We start from the raw sequence: 6,221 nt of genomic DNA, 5'->3' as shown, positions 1-6,221 counted from the left end.
GTAGGTTCCATTTGGCTTGATGACGAAGGAATTTTTATATTCGAAATGGGTTCCTATGAAAAAAAAGAAGAAGAAGAAGAAGAAGAAGAAGCAGCAGCTAACGAGCATGTTTTTTAAAATGGGTTTCGGTTGGCTCAAAGACGAAGTTTGAAGACAAAGAAGGTTATAATTTTTTAATTTGAGATGGGTTCCTCTGACTTGAAGACAAAAGTTGAAATGGGTTTCGATTGGCTTGAAGACCAAGCTTGAAGACAAAGACCCTTCTAATTTATTTAGACGAATGAAGCTTTACTTTTTTAATTTTTAAAGACATACAACGTGTCACTGAGCCGAAAAACGAAAAATCTTTATTGATGACTCACGGCTGGCCGGACCATAAAGGTCACAAACAAAGCCAAAGTACATGAAAACAATCAAAGCAACATACAACTCAAAATCAAGACAGAATGACCCAAGAGTCTTAACTGAAACAAAAGTGTACGAGGCAACCAAAGCAAAATAAGCAGGCAAGCTGACCCGTATGATCTAGTCTTCTTGATCTGCTTGCTTGATAATTGCCTCTTCTTCTGCATGTAAAGCACAATTTCCTAATCCAAAAAATACTAGTATTAGAATTTGGAAACAAGGTTTTAGACGGCCGGGGCGTGAATGCAAGTGATCAAAATGTATGGAGCAGTAATTACCTATCAAAAAAATATTATATGTAATCAACCAAAAAGACGAAAAATAACACAGCCCTAGCTAGTAATTAAGCCATATCAATCAATCAATTAACTAGGCAACCTAGATCAGTACTTATAAACCTACCTATACGTAACACATGAACCATGATATAAATACGAGCGTTTTGCAGGCCCATCGTATTATATATCATGAACAATAAATCAGTTTCTGTCTTCTCCGGGTAAAAGGTGACAAACAATAAAATATTTTTTACCTTATCTGTGTAAAGGGCGTGCGAAACGCCCGTGTGTTTATTATTTTTTATATAAAAATAATAATAAATACGCATAATTTTTTACAACACTTTACATAATAATATTTTAGAAGAAATGATATTTTTATAAAATATCTTACAAAACTAACATCATTTTATAAAAATATATTTATTTCTCAATATGTACTATAATAAAATATGTTGTGAAATGTGTTATGTGTGTTTCGTTATTCAAGTATCAATGCCACGTGCATATGAAATAAGTGTCAAAAACACATGAACCACTATCCAGGAGAAAAAAAAAAAAAAAAAAACCTTCCATACCCGAAGATGACATTTCCTCTCCTCAAATTTGATAAAACAGCTTCTCGAACACTTTCATTTGTTCAGTTGGCAGAGAAACGGCTACCGATAAGCTACCATCATCAGTTGGGTTTGGTATTAAATACGACAACCCCTCGAACAGAATCCGACCGGGGCCCATGAAAACGGGCCTACCCCACCCAAAATCAGCATCATGGATTGGCAGCCTCATCCAACTAGTTATAGCAAGATTTGGACATCTAAAAGTATGAGCCCCACGAACAAGGGCAGATAGATCAGGCTGCAGCTCTTGAAAGTCAATGGCTGACCTTAAATAATCATTGTCCATCCGTGCCAATGCATCGTGAATCCTGCTAGCAGCGTACCAGGTTGGTTTATATCGAAGATCGCCGGCTAAAGCAATTGGGGTGGCGACGAAGATCGCGTTGCCAAAGTAACCAGGCGGGAGTGGGGGACGTAGTCTGGACCGACCGTCGGTGGCAATGTACAACTTGGTCTCTTGATCATCGGGAAGTGCGCGCGCTTTAGACACGCATCTCCACAGGTGGCCCGACAACATCTCATACGAGCTGTAGTTGATTGTGTTGCCATCTTCTTTGGCCTTGGCTTTGAGCTTGTTCAGCTGGCCCCGGGTTATTTGGAATAACAAGACTGTTGTACTCTCGGGACCTGAAGTTGTAGATTGGAGAGGGGTTTTGGAGGAGGGGGCTGGAATTCAAAGTGCTCGAATGCAGGTTTAGGCGGGTCGCGGGCACGGAGAAGGGTCCGGTCGATAAATGGAGGAAGGGAAAGATCAAGACCCCGAGCCATATCTGACCACGTGTTAACAAAGTGGAGGCCAGAAAATCCATCTGCTACAATGTGGTGGATACCAATGCCAAGTGAGACACCGCCACATTTGAAATACGTCACCTGCATGGATGAAAATATTTTGAGAAACGAGAGCATTGGTTTAGGCAAAATTATTTAGTTAATATGTCGTTTTTTAACTTTTAACTTCTCACTCAAAATTTGAACCCATACTAAGAAGTATTTAGATTGAGAAACATCTATGATCTTTATCTCATTTTTTTATTATAATTTTTTTAAATTTTCATATTATTATAATAAATAATTTAATTTTTTCAAATCTCAAGATAATAATAATATTTTATTTAACGATTATCTAAAATTATTTTATCTCATCTCACTATCTAAACACTTCCTAAATTAGGCATCTTAGTACTCATTATAATAAAAAATTATTATTATTATTATGAATAATACTACGCATATCCTTAATTTTATGAACAATATTATACATATTAAGTGACAACTCCAATTTATCATTATTTTCTTTTTTAATTTAAATTTCAAATTTAGAATTTTAAAATTTTCGTCCTTTTTGATGCATTTTCCTTTTTTTATTTTTTTATCTACTTTTTAATGCATATTTGTTTATTTGTAATTTAAATGCTTTTTATATTTATTTTCATAATTTCCAACAACACATATAACCAAATATATAAAACCCGTCCAACAACCTACGTTAATTAACTTCATTTTCAAATATAAGATATCAAAATATGTGTAAAATCAGCTTCATGCTTGTATCCAACGACCTAGAAATCAAAATACGTAGAAAGAGTTGAGAGTCCGCTCATTTTGATCGTTAGTTATTTTTGTAATTTTTGTAATTTTTTTTATTTTATTTACATTTTTATATTTTTAAATATTTTTAAAAAATAATAAAAAATATATTAATATATTTAAAATTACTTCTTTAATTATTAAATAAAATAATAAAAAATAAAAATAATGACCAACGGTAACTAGGGCGGTCAACTAGGACGGCAAAGAAGCTTTTCCCATGTAAATATTATGTCCACCCCAATGTACAAAACCAGCTATTCCTTATTTGGGGTAATCTTCTTGTTGGAATCTTTGCGATTTTATTTGTAATCTGGCATAGATATTTTGTTCAAGTTGTAGGCCCATAGAAAAGTTATGGCAGAAGCTTGTGAAATAGAGTTTTAGGTTGTGTTTGGATGTTGAAGTGAATTGAGTTGAGTTGAGATGATAAAATATTGTTAGAATATTATTTTTTAATATTATTATTATTTTGAGATTTGAAAAAGTTGAATTGTTTATTATATTTTGTGTTGGGATTTGAAAAAGTTGTAATGATGAGTTGAGATGAGTTTGTGATCCAAACTCACCCTTAAAATCCACGAGTTGAGGTTTCGTTTGGAATCGAAAATCCTCCCAACTCATCATTACAACTTTTTTAAATTCCAATATAAAATATAATAAACAATTCAACTTTTTCAAATTTTAAAATAATAATAATAATAATAAATAATATTTTAATAATATTTTATTATCTCAACTCAACTCAACTCATTTTAACATCCAAACGCACTCTCAATCTTCTCACCATTTGTGCTGTATAAAAATGATAAGTAACATTTATTTATATATAATTAGAAAAAAATAATTATATGGTAAAGAATAAAAACATTTTTATTTTATCTACGTTTGGATATGGGTAATAAGAAGCCAATACCTGCGCGTACAAGAGAGGATAAGAATCTATCCCTTTGGAATAGTCCACAGCTGGAATGAGCTGCCGGAGCTCCAGTGTGGGTGCAAAATCGCCCAAATCATCGAGTACGGTGCTGATCTCGGCCTCCACAAAGAGCACACCCTCAGCGTTACAATCAATCTCGATCCTACCATTGCCATCCAGTTTGAGGCGGCCGGCCATGGGGTAGAAGGGGACAAGGGCCTTGCTAAGGGCATTCTTGAGCACTCTTGCGTCGAAGAAGTTGGAAGCACCGCTCGTGGTTGGCCTGTAGAAGTAAATGCTTGGGGTGTGGAAGCGCATCACCACCAGGTCCACGTTCGAATTCCACAGCACCGACCGAGGGGTCTCCCCGTCTGGACACACCGTCGTCGACGACTTCACCTTGACAATCATACTGCAAATCTGTGGAAGTGGATAATACGGAGGATTCTGATATTAAATACGTGAGTTTATTGGAAGTGTCCTATTAGCCATTTTTGTCGAGTTGACGAGATTGCGAATGAATCAGTTAAAAGTTAATTTTATTGAATATTTAATTATTAAAAAGTAAAATATGTTTATAATAGATTAATTAAATTTTGAATAAATTATATTATTTTTTAAAGTTTTTTTAAATTTAAAAATTACTGTATATATATTAAATATATATTTTATCAATTACTTTTTTTTATCACATATTTTATCACAATTAATATATTAATTTGAAATAGTGATATATTAATTTAATTAGAATATTATTATTAATTAATATGTAATAAGTAAAATAATAAAATTAAATTAAATAATAATTTAAAAATTAAATATTTTTAAAATTATTAGTTACTCATTATTATATAATGAATAAATAGATAATTTAATATGAAGATTTGATATGAATAATTAAAATTAAATTTATTTTATATTATTTTATTATTATATAATAAAAAAATAATTATTCTAATATAGAGATTTATATGAATGAAATAATTAAAATTTAAAATTTTCTTATATTTATAAAAAAATATCATTTAATTTTGACTAATCTATTGATGATATTCTAATAACACAAGTTGATACGATGGGTCAATGGTAAAATATACAACAATTTTGGGGCATTCATTTTTGGTGGTCTTCAACACGAGACAAATAATGCATGCTGATCAAAGAACAAAAAGAAGAAGAAGATAGAGACTTTTTTTTAACAAGAAACTAATCATAAACAGGAGAGAAAAGATAATTATAATTATGAATATGGAAGTATCGTATAGTTATTTTTAAAAAAATAAATATTTATAAAATTTATATAAAAAAATATTAATAAATTTTATTTTTTTTAAAAAAAATTATTAAATATTTATATATCCTACGACTACATACATTGAAAAAGTCTAGGGACCGGCCCCAGTAAATTAGCCCCGCGGCGCACCATGAGATGACGTCCATGTTTTCTTTCTTCAGACAGTATAAAACACGTTTCTTTCTTTTTTTCTTTTTTTTTCCGAATTTTTAAATAAATAAAAAATCAAATGCTTTAGAATTAAACTTGGATAATTGAATAAAATTTGGACGTACAATTGGTGTAATTCTCTTACTTTTTATGTACATTAGTACAAATGAATTTTTTATTTTATTTTATTATTTTTTTAATGATTTTTTAAACATCCTTAATCATTAAAAAGAATAAAAAAAATGTAAACTTACTAATAGTCATTTCTTTAACTATTAAAAAAAATAATAATAATAATAAATATGAGTGAACAAATTTAGTGGACATATTATCATTTTCCATAAGATTTTGTTATGGCGTTAACTTGTGTAATTGGCATTATTATATTTTTTTTACCAGATTTATTGAGTTTCTAACTTTCTTTCATTTATGGCTTGGTTCCTGAATAAATAAATGAGTCAAAGTCACTAGAGGGGTAAGGCCAAGACTATTGTGACACATGACGATAATGTGAGTGATATTTTTCTGGAAGAATAAAATACAAAGATAAAGAAATGTGAAAAATCAATTGTACTAATGAAAATAAACAAAAACTCAAGACTAAAAAAAAACTGACTGAAATACAGAGTTTTTTTTTAAAGATATTTTAATTTGTTATTTAAAAAATTAAAATAAGAAAATAAATAAAATGAGTACAATTGTCAAAAGAAAGAAGATAAAAAGAAAGCTAAAAGGAGATGTCAAGTCACAGTGCGCCGCGGGGCTGATTAAATGGGGCCGTTCCGTAGCAACTCAATGAATCTGGACAAAAAATATAATAGTGCCAATTACACAAGTTAACGCAATAACAAAATCTTATGGAAAATGATAATATGTCCACTAAATGTGTTCACTCATATTTTTTATTATTTTATTTTTCTTTAATAGTTAAAGAAATGACTATTAGTAAGTTTATATTTTTTTTTATT

The 6,221-nt window shown here is 30.5% G+C and overlaps 1 pseudogene; it reads right to left on the bottom strand.

Annotated features, from left to right (window-relative positions):
• Positions 1-336: 336 nt before the first annotated feature.
• LOC109008234 lies at positions 337-4,220 on the bottom strand (annotated as a pseudogene).
• Between the last annotated feature and the right edge of the window lie 2,001 nt (positions 4,221-6,221).

The sequence above is a fragment of the Juglans regia genome, chromosome 7 (assembly GCF_001411555.2).
Source record: "Juglans regia cultivar Chandler chromosome 7, Walnut 2.0, whole genome shotgun sequence".
NCBI lineage: Eukaryota > Viridiplantae > Streptophyta > Magnoliopsida > Fagales > Juglandaceae > Juglans > Juglans regia.
The sequence above is the reverse complement of the archived record's forward strand: the minus strand, read 5'-3'. Positions and strand labels throughout refer to the sequence as shown.